The sequence below is a fragment of the Oncorhynchus clarkii genome, chromosome 20, assembly GCF_045791955.1.
Source record: "Oncorhynchus clarkii lewisi isolate Uvic-CL-2024 chromosome 20, UVic_Ocla_1.0, whole genome shotgun sequence".
Classification (NCBI taxonomy): domain Eukaryota; kingdom Metazoa; phylum Chordata; class Actinopteri; order Salmoniformes; family Salmonidae; genus Oncorhynchus; species Oncorhynchus clarkii.
The window spans coordinates 39319714-39341338 of NC_092166.1; positions in this window are offsets into that span (position 1 = coordinate 39319714).

Consider the following 21625-nt stretch of genomic DNA (forward strand, 5'->3'; position numbering starts at 1 on the left):
AACTTCCACATCCATCCAATACCTCTATAAACTTCCACATCCATCCAATACCTCTATAAACTTCCACATCCATCCAATACCTCTATAAACTTCCACATCCATCCAATACCTCTATAAACTTCCACATCCATCCAGTACCTCTATAAACTTCCACATCCATCCAGTACCTCTATAAACTTCCACATCCATCCAATATCTCTATAAACTTCCACATCCATCCAGTACCTCTATAAACTTCCACATCCATTCAAAACCTCTATAAACTTCCACATCCATCCATTACCTCTATAAACTTCCACATCCATCCAGTACCTCTATAAACTTCCACATCCATCCAGTACCTCTATAAACTTCCACATCCATCCAGTACCTCTATAAACTTCCACATCCATCCAATATCTCTATAAACTTCCACATCCATCCAGTACCTCTATAAACTTCCACATCCATCCAATTCCTCTATAAACTTCCACATCCATCCAATACCTCTATAAACTTCCACATCCATCCAATACCTCTATAAACTTCCACATCCATCCAATACCTCTATAAACTTCCACATCCATCCAGTACCTCTATAAACTTCCACATCCATCCAGTACCTCTATAAACTTCCACATCCATCCAATATCTCTATAAACTTCCACATCCATCCAGTACCTCTATAAACTTCCACATCCATTCAAAACCTCTATAAACTTCCACATCCATTCAAAACCTCTATAAACTTCCACATCCATCCAATACCTCTATAACCTTCCACATCCATCTATTACCTCTATAAACTTCCACATCCATCCAAATCCTCTATAAACTTCCACATCCATCCAATACCTCTATAAACTTCCACATCCATCCAATATCTCTATAAACTTCCACATCCATCCAATACCTCTATAAACTTCCACATCCATCCAGTACCTCTATAAACTTCCACATCCATCCAATATCTCTATAAACTTCCACATCCATCCAGTACCTCTATAAACTTCCACATCCATTCAAAACCTCTATAAACTTCCACATCCATCCAATACCTCTATAACCTTCCACATCCATCTATTACCTCTATAAACTTCCACATCCATCCAAATCCTCTATAAACTTCCACATCCATCCAGTACCTCTATAAACTTCCACATCCATCCAATATCTCTATAAACTTCCACATCCATCCAGTACCTCTATAAACTTCCACATCCATTCAAAACCTCTATAAACTTCCACATCCATCCATTACCTCTATAAACTTCCACATCCATCCAATACCTCTATAAACTTCCACATCCATCCAATACCTCTATAAACTTCCACATCCATCCAATACCTCTATAAACTTCCACATCCATCCAGTACCTCTATAAACTTCCACATCCATCCAGTACCTCTATAAACTTCCACATCCATCCAATATCTCTATAAACTTCCACATCCATCCAGTACCTCTATAAACTTCCACATCCATTCAAAACCTCTATAAACTTCCACATCCATTCAAAACCTCTATAAACTTCCACATCCATCCAATACCTCTATAACCTTCCACATCCATCTATTACCTCTATAAACTTCCACATCCATCCAAATCCTCTATAAACTTCCACATCCATCCAATACCTCTATAAACTTCCACATCCATCCAATATCTCTATAAACTTCCACATCCATCCAATACCTCTATAAACTTCCACATCCATCCAATACCTCTATAAACTTCCACATCCATCCAGTACCTCTATAAACTTCCACATCCATCCAGTACCTCTATAAACTTCCACATCCATCCAATATCTCTATAAACTTCCACATCCATCCAATACCTCTATAAACTTCCACATCCATCCATTACCTCTATAAACTTCCACATCCTTCCAATACCTCTATAAACTTCCACATCCATCCAATTCCTCTATAAACTTCCACATCCATCCAATACCTCTATAAACTTCCACATCCATCCAATACCTCTATAAACTTTCACATCCATCCAATACCTCTATAAACTTCCACATCCATCCAGTACCTCTATAAACTTCCACATCCATTCAAAACCTCTATAAACTTCCACATCCATCCAAAACCTCTATAAACTTACACATCCATCCAATACCTCTATAAACTTACACATCCATCCAATACCTCTATAAACTTCCACATCCATCCAATACCTATATAAACTTGCACATCGATCCAATACCTCTATAAACTTCCACATCCATCCAATACCTCTATAAACTTTCACATCCATCCAATACCTCTATAAACTTCCACATCCATCCAATACCTCTATAAACTTCCACATCCATCCAGTACCTCTATAAACTTCCACATCCATCCAGTACCTCTATAAACTTCCACATCCATCCAATATCTCTATAAACTTCCACATCCATCCAGTACCTCTATAAACTTCCACATCCATTCAAAACCTCTATAAACTTCCACATCCATCCATTACCTCTATAAACTTCCACATCCATCCAATACCTCTATAAACTTCCACATCCATTCAAAACCTCTATAAACTTCCACATCCATCCAATACCTCTATAACCTTCCACATCCATCTATTACCTCTATAAACTTCCACATCCATCCAATTCCTCTATAAACTTCCACATCCATCCAATACCTCTATAAACTTCCACATCCATCCAATACCTCTATAAACTTCCACATCCATCCAATACCTCTATAAACTTCCACATCCATCCAATACCTCTATAAACTTCCACATCCATCCAGTACCTCTATAAACTTCCACATCCATCCAGTACCTCTATAAACTTCCACATCCATCCAATATCTCTATAAACTTCCACATCCATCCAGTACCTCTATAAACTTCCACATCCATCCAATATCTCTATAAACTTCCACATCCATCCAGTACCTCTATAAACTTCCACATCCATCCAATACCTCTATAAACTTCCACATCCATCCAATACCTCTATAAACTTCCACATCCATCCAATACCTCTATAAACTTTCACATCCATCCAATACCTCTATAAACTTCCACATCCATCCAAAACCTCTATAAACTTCCACATCCATTCAATACCTCTATAAACTTACACATCCATCCAATACCTCTATAAACTTACACATCCATCCAATACCTCTATAAACTTCCACATCCATCCAATACCTATATAAACTTCCACATCCATCCAGTACCTCTATAAACTTCCACATCCATCCAGTACCTCTATAAACTTCCACATCCATCCAATATCTCTATAAACTTCCACATCCATCCAGTACCTCTATAAACTTCCACATCCATTCAAAACCTCTATAAACTTCCACATCCATCCATTACCTCTATAAACTTCCACATCCATCCAATACCTTTATAAACTTCCACATCCATCCAATACCTCTATAAACTTCCACATCCATCCAATTCCTCTATAAACTTCCACATCCATCCAATACCTCTATAAACTTCCACATCCATCCATCCTCTATAAACTTTCACATCCATCCAATACCTCTATAAACTTCCACATCCATCCAATAACTCTATAAACTTTCACATCCATCCATTACCTCTATAAACTTCCACATCCATCCAATACCTCTATAAACTTCCACATCCATCCAATTCCTCTATAAACTTCCACATCCATCCAATACCTCTATAAACTTCCACATCCATCCAATACCTCTATAAACTTTCACATCCATCCAATACCTCTATAAACTTCCACATCCATCCAGTACCTCTATAAACTTCCACATCCATTCAAAACCTCTATAAACTTCCACATCCATCCAAAACCTCTATAAACTTCCACATCCATCCAATACCTCTATAAACTTCCACATCCATCCAATACCTCTATAAACTTACACATCCATCCAATACCTCTATAAACTTCCACATCCATCCAATACCTATATAAACTTGCACATCGATCCAATACCTCTATAAACTTCCACATCCATCCAATACCTCTATAAACTTCCACATCCATCCATTACCTCTATAAACTTCCACATCCACCCAATACCTCTATAAACTTCCACATCCATCCAGTACCTCTATAAACTTCCACATCCCTATAATTCCTCTATAAACTTCCACATCCATCCAATACCTCTATAAACTTCCACATCCATCCAATACCTCTATAAACTTTCACATCCATCCAATACCTCTATAAACTTCCACATCCATCCAGTACCTCTATAAACTTCCACATCCATTCAAAACCTCTATAAACTTCCACATCCATCCAAAACCTCTATAAACTTCCACATCCATCCAATACCTCTATAAACTTCCACATCCATCCAATACCTCTATAAACTTACACATCCATCCAATACCTCTATAAACTTCCACATCCATCCAATACCTATATAAACTTGCACATCGATCCAATACCTCTATAAACTTCCACATCCATCCAATACCTCTATAAACTTCCACATCCATCCATTACCTCTATAAACTTCCACATCCACCCAATACCTCTATAAACTTCCACATCCATCCAGTACCTCTATAAACTTCCACATCCATCCAATTCCTCTATAAACTTCCACATCCATCCAATACCTCTATAAACTTCCACATCCATCCAGTACCTCTATAAACTTCCACATCCATTCAAAACCTCTATAAACTTCCACATCCATCCAAAACCTCTATAAACTTCCACATCCATCCAATACCTCTATAAACTTCCACATCCATCCAATACCTCTATAAACTTCCACATCCATCCAATACCTCTATAAACTTCCACATCCATCCATTACCTCTATAAACTTCCACATCCACCCAATACCTCTATAAACTTCCACATCCATCCAGTGCCTCTATAAACTTCCACATCCCTATAATTCCTCTATAAACTTCCACATCCATCCAATACCTCTATAAACTTCCACATCCATCCAATACCTCTATAAACTTTCACATCCATCCAATACCTCTATATACTTCCACATCCATCCAGTACCTCTATAAACTTCCACATCCATTCAAAACCTCTATAAACTTCCACATCCATCCAAAACCTCTATAAACTTCCACATCCATCCAATACCTCTATAAACTTCCACATCCATCCAATACCTCTATAAACTTACACATCCATCCAATACCTCTATAAACTTCCACATCCATCCAATACCTATATAAAATGGAAAAATCGATCCAATACCTCTATAAACTTCCACATCCATCCAATACCTCTATAAACTTCCACATCCATCCATTACCTCTATAAACTTCCACATCCACCCAATACCTCTATAAACTTCCACATCCATCCAGTACCTCTATAAACTTCCACATCCATCCAATTCCTCTATAAACTTCCACATCCATCCAATACCTCTATAAACTTCCACATCCATCCAATACCTCTATAAACTTCCACATCCATCCAATACCTCTATAAACTTCCACATCCATCCAATACCTCTATAAACTTCCACATCCATCCAATACCTCTATAAACTTTCACATCCATCCAATACCTCTATAAACTTCCACATCCATCCAATACCTCTATAAACTTCCACATCCATCCAATACCTCTATAAACTTTCACATCCATCCAATACCTCTATAAACTTCCACATCCATCCAATACCTCTATAAACTTCCACATCCATCCAGTACCTCTATAAACTTCCACATCCATTCAAAACCTCTATAAACTTCCACATCCATCCAAAACCTATATAAACTTCCATACATTAAGGGAACATTTCGGCATTTTGTGTATGATCAGTGAGAAAGTCCATATTGCAAATGTACGGTCCCTTACTAGACGCGGTCGGCGTCGGGCTGTGCGGTAGGGCCAGACCTACCGGGAAGTCATCAAATGAACTTTGTCGGACATTCGGTTTCCGTTTTATAAAATAAACAAGTTTTTGACCGTTTTTCCGCTATCCCGGAATTTCCCACAAGAGGGCATACGGAATCATATGGCAATTTGGCAAAACATCACGAATCACGACGGGGCCTTATCTCGAAAACGGAAAATATTTCGAAGCCGAAACTTGGTGAGCGTAGGTTTGGCATAATGGGCAGTTGGCCCCGAACAAGATGGCGTCTAGGCCTCGACGGTTTTTGAGTTATGGCCGTTTTTCTGGGATTAAAGGTCCAAAATGGAAATAGAGAAATTATTTTTCCACTTCAGGTCAAAGTCAAGGAGCCTCCGGTGTCAATAAAAAAAGAACCAGCCATTTATCTATCGTCATTTAAGAGAAACGGAACAATGACAACTTGGCGATGGTCACAAATAGGCGTTTTTTTTTTCAACGGTTACAGATCCAGTTGCAGGGTGTTCATACGAATCTTTTTAAAGTGTGCTGCGGAGCTCTGCGAGATTTCTGTGATTTTCTATGATTTTCTGAAATAACATACACATACTAAACCCTCCGTAAATAACTCAGTTCTTAACGTAAAGACTTAAAACTCAGGATTATGTAAAAGCATACCCCAATGAGGATATGTGGTGAATTATAGCTTCCTGTGCCAACCGGAAGTGCCTTAAATGGTGTCTCAGGGGCTGTTTCGAAGGGTTAAAAAAGTCAGATCTGTCCAAAACTTCATATATGGGATTAGGCAACCCCCATGAACTGTAAATCAGTCATTTTTCCCCAAAAAAATCAAAGGAAAAAAAAATCACACTAAAACACAACTTGGATGGAGGGACGTATTGGGGTGCGTAGAGACAGACAGTGGCTGCAATAGTTAGCTTTGTTGGAGCTAAAAAAGAACCGTCAGACCTAGAGTTCCGAAACTTTAGAAACCTGTTCTAGACCTCCGGTCGATGGTGCGTGGTGAGTTACGTGGCTCTAGACGGTTCTCGGACCGAGAAACAGCCTCGTACATTTGCAATACCTTCAATTCATTTTGACCATTACGAAAATGACGACGTTTAGAAAAGTCTCAGAGACGCAAGGCTAGGTGCATTGAAACCGGCTCGGCCCATAGAGACGGACCCCAACGTGTCTGTCCGATAGCTCGTTCAAGGACCCCGTAGCAAGGCATGGAAAAAAGTGGATTTTCAGCACCAATTAGGGTTTTTCTCGGACACCAAATGACCTATCAAGCCGAAACTCGGGATTCGGGGTCGCCTCACATAGGACTTCACATAATGTCCGAACTGGACCCGCAGCTAGAACGTAACTATGTGTTTTACCTTTTTATTATGTTTTAAACCGAAGGCGCTGTGAATTATGGGCCTGCTCCGACATATGTGATAGTTGGCTTCTAAATGAGTAGGAAAAAGTGGGTTTGGTGTCAATCGATATCCGTTTGGTGTCATAATGACATCTAAATGACTGGTGGACACTGACTTGCTAGTTGACTTTTGTGCATTTGCAATATGTTTAAACTGAGAGGGACCATCACCAAAATGTCATTCTGAAATCAACACAAAAAATGGCATCACCATAGTCTCCAGACTGTGACGAGTTCAACGAGACGCCCCGCTTGACCGTAGCTCGTTCTGAGTGCAGCAAACTTGAAAAAAAGAAGGCCCAAAATGAAGCCTGCCCCACAATGTCATTTGATTTTGGGTGGCAGTGAGAGAACCGTTAGGGTGAGAAGCACAATTCGACCTCAGGTACGTTCCTGAGGTCCTCCCGATCCGTGCAAGCCTAACCTTGACCGTGTGGCATTAACCCTTCACAGTAAAAAGAAGATGTTTACTTGAAACAGCTTGCTTTGACTTCTCTCCCCATAGGAATACATTGCCTGCACCTCTAAATTCAACCTGAAGCCTATGTGGGTTATGAATGCCTTATGAACCTGTCTTCTATGACAGTCCATCAGGCCACTATGAGGTCTACCTATGTCGAATCTAAGCTTCCTGGAGCAACCGGAAGTGGTTAAAATCACCCTAAAAGTGTTTACCCATACACTGCCTGCAGTTTGATAGACATAGTGCATTCAACCCTGTGTAGATCAGTCAATTCTTAACGTAAAGACTTAAAACTCTGGATTCTGTAAGTGGCTATGTCAATCAAGATATGTGTTGACTTATAGCTTCCTGTGCCAACCGGAAGTGCCATAATTGGTGTCTCAGGGGCTGTTTCGAGGGGTTAAAAAAGTCTGATCTCTCCAAAATGTCATATGTGTGACTAGGTAACCCTTCTGAACTGTAAATCAGTCATTTCTCCCAACAGATGTCAAAGAAAAGCTCCCTCACACACACACAGGAAGGATGGAGTGATAAAGTGTGGTGCTTAAAGACACAGAGAGCAGGAAATGGCATTACCATAGTCTCCAGACTGTGCTGAGTTCAACGAGCTATCCCGCTTGACCGTAGCTCGCTCGGTCTAGGCGCAGCGACCATTAGAATAGTAGGCCCAAAATGAAGCCTGCCCCACAACGTCATTTGATTTTGGGTGAGAGTGAGAGAACCGTTAGGGTGAGAAGAAAAATTCCACCACAGGAATGTTCCTAAGGTCCTCCCGATCCGTGCAAGCCTAACCTTGACCGTGTGGCATTAACCCTTAACAGTAAAACAGTGTTTTTTGATCTCACAGAATGAAGTGTCATCTCTCCCCATAGGAATACATTGCCTGCACCCCTAATTTCAACCTGAAGTCTATATGGGTTATGAATGCCGTATGAACCTGTCTTCGGTACCAGTCCATCAGGCCACTATGAGGTCTACCTGTGTTGATTCTGAGCTTCCTGGACCAACCGGAAGTGGTTAAAATGCCCCTAAAAGTGGTGCGTAGAGACAGACAGTGGCTGCAATAACTAGCTTTGTTCGAGCTAAAAAAGAACCGTCAGACCTAGAGTTCCGAAACTTTAAAACCTGTTCTAGACCTCCGGTCGATGGTGCGTGGTGAGTTACGTGGCTCTAGATGGTTCTCGGACCGAGAAACAGCCTCGTACATTTGCAATACCTTCAATTCATTTTGACCATCACGAAAATGACGACGTTTAGAAAAGTCTCAGAGACGCAAGGCTAGGTGCATTGAAACCGGCTCGGCCCATAGAGACGGACCCCGACGTTTCTGTCCGATAGCTTGTTCAAGGACCCCGTAGCAAGTCATGGAAAATAGTGGATTTTCAGCACCAATTAGGGTTTTTCTCGGACACCAAATGACCTATCGAGCCGAAACTTGGGATTCGGGGTCGCCTCAGCTAGGCCAACACATAACATAAGAAATGGACCCGCAGCTAGAACGTAACTACGTGTTTTATGGTTTTTTTATGGTTTGAACCCAAGGCGTTGTGAATTTTGGGCCAGCTCTGAAGTATGTAATAGTTGGCTACTAAACGAGTTGGAAAAAGTGGGTTTGGTGTCAGTTTGTATCAGTTTGGTGTCAGAATGATATCTAATTGACTGATGGACTCTTGTCCACTTGACTCTTGTACATTTGCAATATGTTTAAACAGTGAGGTACCATCACCAAAAGCGACATTCTGAAATCAACCCTAACGAGCGATTGAGATGAACCAGAATCACTGCAAAGCCATCCCGAGTTCATCGGGCCAGTCAATTTCACATTCCTGCAGGATTTTTATAGCATGACCAATTCGTGATGGTACCTGCCCATTGAAACATATTGCAAATGCACAGTGACTTTGAAAAAGTAAGGAAACATAAACAAAAAAAATCCTTTTTTTTTTTTTTTGGGTGACCAGTTGCACGTGCATTTGCAATATGATTCTATAGTGAAAAAACATCACCAAATGCGACATTCTGAAATCAACCCAAACGAGCGATTGAGATGACCCAGAATCACTGCAAAGCCATCCCGAGTTCATCGGGCCAGTCAATTTCACATTCCTGCAGGATTTTTATAGCATGACCAATTCGTGATGGTACCTGCCCATTGAAACATATTGCAAATGCACAGTGACTTTGAAAAAGTAAGGAAACATAAACAAAAAAAATCAAACTTTTTTTTTTTTGGGTGACCAGTTGCACGTGCATTTGCAATATGATTCTATAGTGAAAAAACATATTGCAAATGCACAGTGACTTTGAAAAAGTAAGGAAACATAAACAAAAAAAATCTAATTTTTTTTGGGGGGGGTGACCAGTTGCACGTGCATTTGCAATATGATTCTATAGTGAAAAAACATATTGCAAATGCACAGTGACTTTGAAAAAGTAAGGAAACATAAACAAAAAAAATCTAAATTTTTTTTGGGGGGGTGACCAGTTGCACGTGCATTTGCAATATGATTCTATAGTGAAAAAACATATTCCAAATGCACAGTGACTTTGAAAAAGTAAGGAAACATAAACAAAAAAAATAGAATTTTTTGGGGGGGGGGTGACCAGTTGCACGTGCATTTGCAATATGATTCTATAGTGAAAAAACATATTGCAAATGCACAGTGACTTTGAAAAAGTAAGGAAACATAAACAATTTATTTTTATTTTTAGGTGACCAGTTGCACGTGCATTTGCAATATGATTCTATAGTGAAAAAACATCACCAAAAGCGACATTCTGAAATCTACCCAAACGAGCCATTGAGATGACCCAGAATCACTGCAAAGCCATCCCGAGTTCATCAGGCTAGTCAATTTCACATTCCTGCAGGATTTTTATAGCATGACCAATTCGTGATGGTACCTGCCCATTAAAACATATTGCAAATGCACAGTGACTTTGAAAAAGTAAGGAAACATAAACAAAAAAAATCAATGTTTTTTTTTTTGGGGTGACCAGTTGCACGTGCATTTGCAATATGATTCTATAGTGAAAAAACATCACCAAAAGCGACATTCTGAAATCAACCCAAACGAGCGATTGAGATGACCCAGAATCACTGCAAAGCCATCCCGAGTTCATCGGGCCAGTCAATTTCACATTCCTGCAGGATTTTTATAGCATGACAAATTCGTGATGGTACCTGCCCATTAAAACATATTGCAAATGCACAGTGACTTTGAAAAAGTAAGGAAACATAGAATCAAATTATTTTTTGGGGGTTACCAGTTGCACATTTCAGATCACCAGTTGCACATTTCAGATCACCAGTTGCACATTTCAGATCACCAGTTGCACGGAGGAAAATCGTTACTTTTGACTTTGACTTTTGACTTCCTATGACATCATATTGCAAATGGACAAAACATGTGCCTTATGCACAAGTAAAACAAAAAAAAATTATGATAATACAAGTTGACAAAGGTATAGTTTGAGCAAAGTATAGTTTGAATTTTGAGCATGACAAATTTGTGATGGTAAAACATATTGCAAATGCACAGTGACTTTGAAAAAGTAAGGAAACATAAACAAATGGACATAATGAAATCATCATTTTTTTTCTTCGCGGTTACCAGTTGCACGCGCATTTGCAATATGATTCTATAGTGAAAAAACATATTGCAAATGGACATGATGAAATCAACACAACGAGTGATGGAAATGAACAACTATCACTGCCCGGCCGTCCCGAGTTCATCAGTTCAGTCAATTTTGGCCCCCAAAAAAATTGACTTTTGACTTTGACTTTTGACTTCCTATGAAATCATATTGCAAATGGACAAATCATATTCCTTATGCACAAGTAAAAAAAATAAAATTATGATAATAACATTTTACAAAAGTATATTCATACACTTCTTACACATGATTAATTGTCTTAAAATCGAAACAATTTCGAAAAAACGGCCCAGAAAGCACTTTTTTTAGTTTTTAAAGTTTAAAAAAAAATCAAATTTTCGACTTTTGACATCCTATTAAATCATATTGCAAATGGACAAAACATATGCCTTATGCACAAGTAAAAAAAAAAAAAAAATTATGATAATAAAATACGAATAAAGTATGTTGATACAGTTCTTATACGTGTGTAATTGACACAAAATTCGAAAGAATTTAGAAAAACGGTCCAGAAAGCACTTTTTTAAGGATGTGTGAAGTTTTTTACCAAATTTTGAAATTTTTGACTTTTGACTTTTGACTTCCTATGAAATCATATTCCAAATGGAGAAAACATATGCCTAATGCACTAGTAAAAAAAAAAAAAAAATGATAATAAAGTATGACTAAAGTATGTTGATAAAGTTCTTATACATGTGTAATTGACATAAAAATTGAAAGAATTTTGAAAAACGGTCCAGAAAGCACTTTTTTAAGGACGTGTGAAGTTTTTTTACCAAATTTTGACATTTTTGACTTTTGACTTTTGACTTCCTATGAAATCATATTGCAAATGGACAAAACATATGCCTTATGCGCATGTAATTAAAAAATAAATAATTTGATATCAAAATTGGACAAAAGTATAATCATACAGTTCTTACACATGTGTAATTGACAAAAAAAAGCGAAAGAATTTCGAAAAAAGGCCCAGAAAGCACTTTTTTAAGGGGTGAAAAGTTTTTGAAAAAAATATCCTTTTTTCAAAATTTTTCTTTTGGATGTTGACTTGGGTTGCATTTCCAATATGAAAAACCCAGGTGGAGCGCACTCGCCCCCTGTTGGATTATTGAGGTGTTACAATTGGCAATTGCCATATGGCATTTGCCATATACTTTGCACGAATCAACGCCGCTTTGGGTGGTATTGGACATCGTGTACATGGTTTGTCCAATGCCAATATCTTGCCATTCATTTTTGTACAATTCAGGGGGGTATTCCCTTACACATCCATCCAATACCTCTATAAACTTCCACATCCATCCAATACCTCTATAAACTTCCACATCCATCCAATACCTCTATAAACTTCCACATCCATCCAATACCTATATAAACTTGCACATCGATCCAATACCTCTATAAACTTCCACATCCATCCAATACCTCTATAAACTTCCACATCCATCCATTACCTCTATAAACTTCCACATCCACCCAATACCTCTATAAACTTCCACATCCATCCAGTACCTCTATAAACTTCCACATCCATCCAATTCCTCTATAAACTTCCACATCCATCCAATACCTCTATAAACTTCCACATCCATCCAATACCTCTATAAACTTCCACATCCATCCAATACCTCTATAAACTTCCACATTCATCCAATACCTCTATAAACTTTCACATCCATCCAATACCTCTATAAACTTCCACATCCATCCAATACCTCTATAAACTTCCACATCCATCCAGTACCTCTATAAACTTCCACATCCATCCAATATCTCTATAAACTTCCACATCCATCCAGTACCTCTATAAACTTCCACATCCATTCAAACCCTATATAAACTTCCACATCCATCCAGTACCTCTATAAACTTCCACATCAATCCATTACCTCTATAAACTTCCAAATCCATCCAATACCTCTATAAACTTCCACATCCATCCAGTACCTCTATAAACTTCCACATCCATCCAATACCTCTATAAACTTCCACATCCATCCAATACCTCTATAAACTTCCACATCCATCCAATACCTCTATAAACTTCCACATCCATCCAATACCTCTATAAACTTCCACATCCATCCAATACCTCTATAAACTTCCACATCCATCCAGTACCTCTATAAACTTCCACATCCATCCAATTCCTCTATAAACTTCCACATCCATCCAATACCTCTATAAACTTCCACATCCATCCAATATCTCTATAAACTTCCACATCCATCCAGTACCTCTATAAACTTCCACATCCATCCAATACCTCTATAAACTTCCACATCAATCCAAAACCTCTATAAACTTCCACATTCATCCAATACCTCTTTAAACTTCCACATCCATCCAATACCTCTATAAACTTCCAAATCCATCCAATACCTCTATAAACTTCCACATCCATCCAGTACCTCAAAAAAACTTCCACATCCCATCGAATACCTCTTTAAACTTACACATCCATCCACAATACCTCTATAAACTTCCACATCCATCCAATACCTATATAAACTTACCTCTTTAAACTTACACATCCATCCACAATACCTCTATAAACTTCCACATCCATCCAATACCACATCGATCCAATACCTCTATAAACTTCCACATCCATCCAATACCTCTATAAACTTCCACATCCATCCATTACCTCTATAAACTTCCACATCCATCCAATTCCTCTATAAACTTCCACATCCATCCAATACCTATATAAACTTGCACATCGATCCAATACCTCTATAAACTTCCACATCCATCCAATACCTCTATAAACTTCCACATCCATCCAGTACCTCTATAAACTTCCACATCCATCCAATTCCTCTATAAACTTCCACATCCATCCAATACCTCTATAAACTTCCACATCCATCCATTACCTCTATAAACTTCCACATCCATCCAATACCTCTATAAACTTCCACATCCATCCAATACCTATATAAACTTGCACATCGATCCAATACCTCTATAAACTTCCACATCCATCCAATACCTCTATAAACTTCCACATCCATCCAGTACCTCTATAAACTTCCACATCCATCCAATTCCTCTATAAACGATCCAATACCTCTATAAACTTCCACATCCATCCAATACCTCTATAAACTTCCACATCCATTCCACATCCATCCAATACCTCTATAAACTTCCACATCCATCCAATACCTCTATAAACTTCCACATCCATCCAATACCTCTATAAACTTCCACATCATCCATCCAATATCTCTATAAACTTCCACATCCATCCAGTACCTCTATAAACTTCCACATCCATCCAATACCTCTATAAACTTCCACATCCATCCAGTACCTCTATAAACTTCCACATCCATCCAATTCCTCTATAAACTTCCACATCCATCCAATACCTCTATAAACTTCCACATCCATCCAATATCTCTATAAACTTCCACATCCATCCAGTACCTCTATAAACTTCCACATCCATCCAATACCTCTATAAACTTCCACATCAATCCAAAACCTCTATAAACTTCCACATTCATCCAATACCTCTTTAAACTTCCACATCCATCCAATACCTCTATAAACTTCCAAATCCATCCAATACCTCTATAAACTTCCACATCCATCCAGTACCTCAAAAAAACTTCCACATCCCATCGAATACCTCTTTAACTTACACATCCATCCACAATACCTCTATAAACTTCCACATCCATCCAATACCTATATAAACTTGCACATCGATCCAATACCTCTATAAACTTCCACATCCATCCAATACCTCTATAAACTTCCACATCCATCCATTACCTCTATAAACTTCCACATCCATCCAATTCCCTATAAACTTCCACATCCATCCAATACCTATATAAACTTGCACATCGATCCAATACCTCTATAAACTTCCACATCCATCCAATACCTCTATAAACTTCCACATCCATCCAGTACCTCTATAAACTTCCACATCCATCCAATTCCTCTATAAACTTCCACATCCATCCAATACCTCTATAAACTTCCACATCCATCCATTACCTCTATAAACTTCCACATCCATCCAATACCTCTATAAACTTCCACATCCATCCAATACCTATATAAACTTGCACATCGATCCAATACCTCTATAAACTTCCACATCCATCCAATACCTCTATAAACTTCCACATCCATCCAGTACCTCTATAAACTTCCACATCCATCCAATTCCTCTATAAACTTCCACATCCATCCAATACCTCTATAAACTTCCACATCCATCCATTACCTCTATAAACTTCCACATCCATCCAATACCTCTATAAGTATCCAATACCTCTATAAACTTCCACATCCATCCAATACCTCTATAAACTTCCACATCCATCCAGTACCTCTATAAACTTCCACATCCATCCAATTCCTCTATAAACTTCCACATCCATCCAATACCTCTATAAACTTCCACATCCATCCAATACCTCTATAAACTTCCACATCCATCCAATACCTCTATAAACTTCCACATCCATCCAATATCTCTATAAACTTCCACATCCATCCAGTACCTCTATAAACTTCCACATCCATCCAATACCTCTATAAACTTCCACATCCATCCAGTACCTCTATAAACTTCCACATCCATCCAATTCCTCTATAAACTTCCACATCCATCCAATACCTCTATAAACTTCCACATCCATCCAATATCTCTATAAACTTCCACATCCATCCAGTACCTCTATAAACTTCCACATCCATCCAATACCTCTATAAACTTCCACATCAATCCAAAACCTCTATAAACTTCCACATTCATCCAATACCTCTTTAAACTTCCACATCCATCCAATACCTCTATAAACTTCCAAATCCATCCAATACCTCTATAAACTTCCACATCCATCCAGTACCTCAAAAAAACTTCCACATCCCATCGAATACCTCTTTAAACTTACACATCCATCCACAATACCTCTATAAACTTCCACATCCATCCAATACCTATATAAACTTGCACATCGATCCAATACCTCTATAAACTTCCACATCCATCCAATACCTCTATAAACTTCCACATCCATCCATTACCTCTATAAACTTCCACATCCATCCAATTCCTCTATAAACTTCCACATCCATCCAATACCTATATAAACTTGCACATCGATCCAATACCTCTATAAACTTCCACATCCATCCAATACCTCTATAAACTTCCACATCCATCCAGTACCTCTATAAACTTCCACATCCATCCAATTCCTCTATAAACTTCCACATCCATCCAATACCTCTATAAACTTCCACATCCATCCATTACCTCTATAAACTTCCACATCCATCCAATTCCTCTATAAACTTCCACATCCATCCAATACCTATATAAACTTGCACATCGATCCAATACCTCTATAAACTTCCACATCCATCCAATACCTCTATAAACTTCCACATCCATCCAGTACCTCTATAAACTTCCACATCCATCCAATTCCTCTATAAACTTCCACATCCATCCAATACCTCTATAAACTTCCACATCCATCCAATACCTCTATAAACTTCCACATCCATCCAATACCTCTATAAACTTCCACATCCATCCAATATCTCTATAAACTTCCACATCCATCCAGTACCTCTATAAACTTCCACATCCATCCAATACCTCTATAAACTTCCACATCCATCCAATATCTCTATAAACTTCCACATCCATCCAGTACCTCTATAAACTTCCACATCCATCCAATACCTCTATAAACTTCCACATCCATCCAATACCTCTATAAACTTCCACATCAATCCAAAACCTCTATAAACTTCCACATTCATCCAATACCTCTTTAAACTTCCACATCCATCCAATACCTCTATAAACTTCCAAATCCATCCAATACCTCTAAAAACTTCCACATCCATCCAGTACCTCAAAAAAACTTCCACATCCCATCGAATACCTCTTTAAACTTCCACATCCATCCAATACCTCTATAAACTTCCACATCCATCCAATACCTATATAAACTTGCACATCGATCCAATACCTCTATAAACTTCCACATCCATCCAATACCTCTATAAACTTCCACATCCATCCATTACCTCTATAAACTTCCACATCCATCCAAATCCTCTATAAACTTCCACATCCATCCAATACCTATATAAACTTGCACATCGATCCAATACCTCTATAAACTTCCACATCCATCCAATACCTCTATAAACTTCCACATCCATCCAGTACCTCTATAAACTTCCACATCCATCCAATTCCTCTATAAACTTCCACATCCATCCAATACCTCTATAAACTTCCACATCCATCCATTACCTCTATAAACTTCCACATCCATCCAATTCCTCTATAAACTTCCACATCCATCCAATACCTATATAAACTTGCACATCGATCCAATACCTCTATAAACTTCCACATCCATCCAATACCTCTATAAACTTCCACATCCATCCAGTACCTCTATAAACTTCCACATCCATCCAATTCCTCTATAAACTTCCACATCCATCCAATACCTCTATAAACTTCCACATCCATCCAATACCTCTATAAACTTCCACATCCATCCAATACCTCTATAAACTTCCACATCCATCCAATACCTCTATAAACTTCCACATCCATCCAATACCTCTATAAACTTCCACATCCATCCAGTACCTCTATAAACTTCCACATCCATCCAATATCTCTATAAACTTCCACATCCATCCAGTACCTCTATAAACTTCCACATCCATTCAAAACCTATATAAACTTCCACATCCATCCAGTACCTCTATAAACTTCCACATCCATCCATTACCTCTATAAACTTCCAAATCCATCCAATACCTCTATAAACTTCCACATCCATCCAGTACCTCTATAAACTTCCACATCCATCCAATACCTCTATAAACTTCCACATCCATCCAAAACCTCTATAAACTTCCACATCCATCCAATACCTCTATAAACTTCCACATCCATCCAATACCTCTATAAACTTCCAAATCCATCCAATACCTCTATAAACTTCCACATCCATCCAGTACCTCTATAAACTTCCACATCCCATCGAATACCTCTTTAAACTTCCACATCCATCCAGTACCACTGTAAACTTCCACATCCATCCATTACCTCTATAAACTTCCACAACCATCCAATACCTCTATAAACTTCCACATCCATCCAATACCTCTATAAACTTCCACATCCATCCAATACCTCTATAAACTTCCACATCCATCCAATACCTCTATAAACTTCCACATCCATCCAATACCTCTATAAACTTCCACATCCATCCAGTACCTCTATAAACTTCCACATCCATCCAATTCCTCTATAAACTTCCACATCCATCCAATACCTCTATAAACTTCCACATCCATCCAATATCTCTATAAACTTCCACATCCATCCAGTACCTCTATAAACTTCCACATCCATCCAATACCTCTATAAACTTCCACATCAATCCAAAACCTCTATAAACTTCCACATTCATCCAATACCTCTTTAAACTTCCAAATCCATCCAATACCTCTATAAACTTCCACATCCATCCAGTACCTAAAAAAAACTTCCACATCCCATCGAATACCTCTTTAAACTTCCACATCCATCCAATACCTCTATAAACTTCCACATCCATCCAATACCACTGTAAACTTCCACATCCATCCATAACCTCTATAAACTTCCACATCCATCCAATACCTCTATAAACTTCCACATCCATCCAATACCTCTATAAACTTCCACATCCATCCAATATCTCTATAAACTTCCACATCCACCCAATACCTCTATAAACTTCCACATCCATCCAGTACCTCTATAAACTTCCACATCCATCCAATACCTCTATAAACTTCCACATCCACCCAATACCTCTATAAACTTCCACATCCATCCAATACCTCTATAAACTTCCACATCCATCCATTACCTCTATAAACTTCCACATCCACCCAATACCTCTATAAACTTCCACATCCATCCAGTACCTCTATAAACTTCCACATCCATCCAATTCCTCTATAAACTTCCACATCCATCCAATACCTCTATAAACCTCCACATACATCCAATACCTCTATAAACTTCCACATCCATCCAATACCTCTATAAACTTCCACATCCATCCAATACCTCTATAAACTTCCACATTCATCCAATACCTCTATAAACTTTCACATCCATCCAATACCTCTATAAACTTCCACATCCATCCAATACCTCTATAAACTTCCACATCCATCCAGTACCTCTATAAACTTCCACATCCATCCAATATCTCTATAAACTTCCACATCCATCTAGTACCTCTATAAACTTCCACATCCATTCAAACCCTATATAAACTTCCACATCCATCCAGTACCTCTATAAACTTCCACATCCATCCATTACCTCTATAAACTTCCAAATCCATCCAATACCTCTATAAACTTCCACATCCATCCAGTACCTCTATAAACTTCCACATCCATCCAATACCTCTATAAACTTCCACATCCATCCAAAACCTCTATAAACTTCCACATCCATCCAATACCTCTATAAACTTCCACATCCATCCAATACCTCTATAAACTTCCAAATCCATCCAATACCTCTATAAACTTCCACATCCATCCAGTACCTCTATAAACTTCCACATCCCATCGAATACCTCTTTAAACTTCCACATCCATCCAATACCTCTATAAACTTCCACATCCATCCAGTACCACTGTAAACTTCCACATCCATCCAATACCTCTATAAACTTCCACATCCATCCAGTACCACTGTAAACTTCCACATCCATCCATTACCTCTATAAACTTCCACAACCATCCAATCCTCTATAAACTTCCACATCCATCCAATACCTCTATAAACTACCACATCCATCCAATATCTCTATAAACTTCCACATCCATCCAGTACCTCTATAAACTTCCACATCCATCCAATACCTCTATAAACTTCCACATCCATCCAATACCTCTATAAACTTCCACATCCATCCAATACCTCTATAAACTTCCACATCCATCCAATACCTCTATAAACTTCCACATCCATCCAATACCTCTATAAACTTCCACATCCATCCAATACCTCTATAAACTTCCACATCCATCCAATATCTCTATAAACTTCCACATCCACCCAATACCTCTATAAACTTCCACATCCATCCAGTACCTCTATAAACTTCCACATCCATCCAATTCCTCTATAAACTTCCACATCCATCCAATACCTCTATAAACTTCCACATCCATCCAATACCTCTATAAACTTCCACATCGATCCAATACCTCTATAAACTTCCACATCCATCCAATACCTCTATAAACTTCCACATCCATCCATTACCTCTATAAACTTCCACATCCACCCAATACCTCTATAAACTTCCACATCCATCCAGTACCTCTATAAACTTCCACATCCATCCAATTCCTCTATAAACTTCCACATCCATCCAATACCTCTATAAACTTCCACATCCATCCAATACCTCTATAAACTTCTACATCCATCCAATACCTCTATAAACTTCCACATCCATCCAATACCTCTATAAACTTCCACATTCATCCAATACCTCTATAAACTTTCACATCCATCCAATACCTCTATAAACTTCCACATCCATCCAATACCTCTATAAACTTCCACATCCATCCAGTACCTCTATAAACTTCCACATCCATCCAATATCTCTATAAACTTCCACATCCATCCAGTACCTCTATAAACTTCCACATCCATTCAAACCCTATATAAACTTCCACATCCATCCAGTACCTCTATAAACTTCCACATCCATCCCATTACCTCTATAAACTTCCAAATCCATCCAATACCTCTATAAACTTCCACATCCATCCAGTACCTCTATAAACTTCCACATCCATCCAATACCTCTATAAACTTCCACATCCATCCAAAACCTCTATAAACTTCCACATCCATCCAATACCTCTATAAACTTCCACATCCATCCAATACCTCTATAAACTTCCAAATCCATCCAATACCTCTATAAACTTCCACATCCATCCAGTACCTCTATAAACTTCCACATCCCATCGAATACCTCTTTAAACTTCCACATCCATCCAATACCTCTATAAACTTCCACATCCATCCAGTACCACTGTAAACTTCCACATCCATCCAATACCTCTATAAACTTCCACATCCATCCAGTACCACTGTAAACTTCCACATCCATCCATTACCTCTATAAACTTCCACAACCATCCAATCCTCTATAAACTTCCACATCCATCCAATA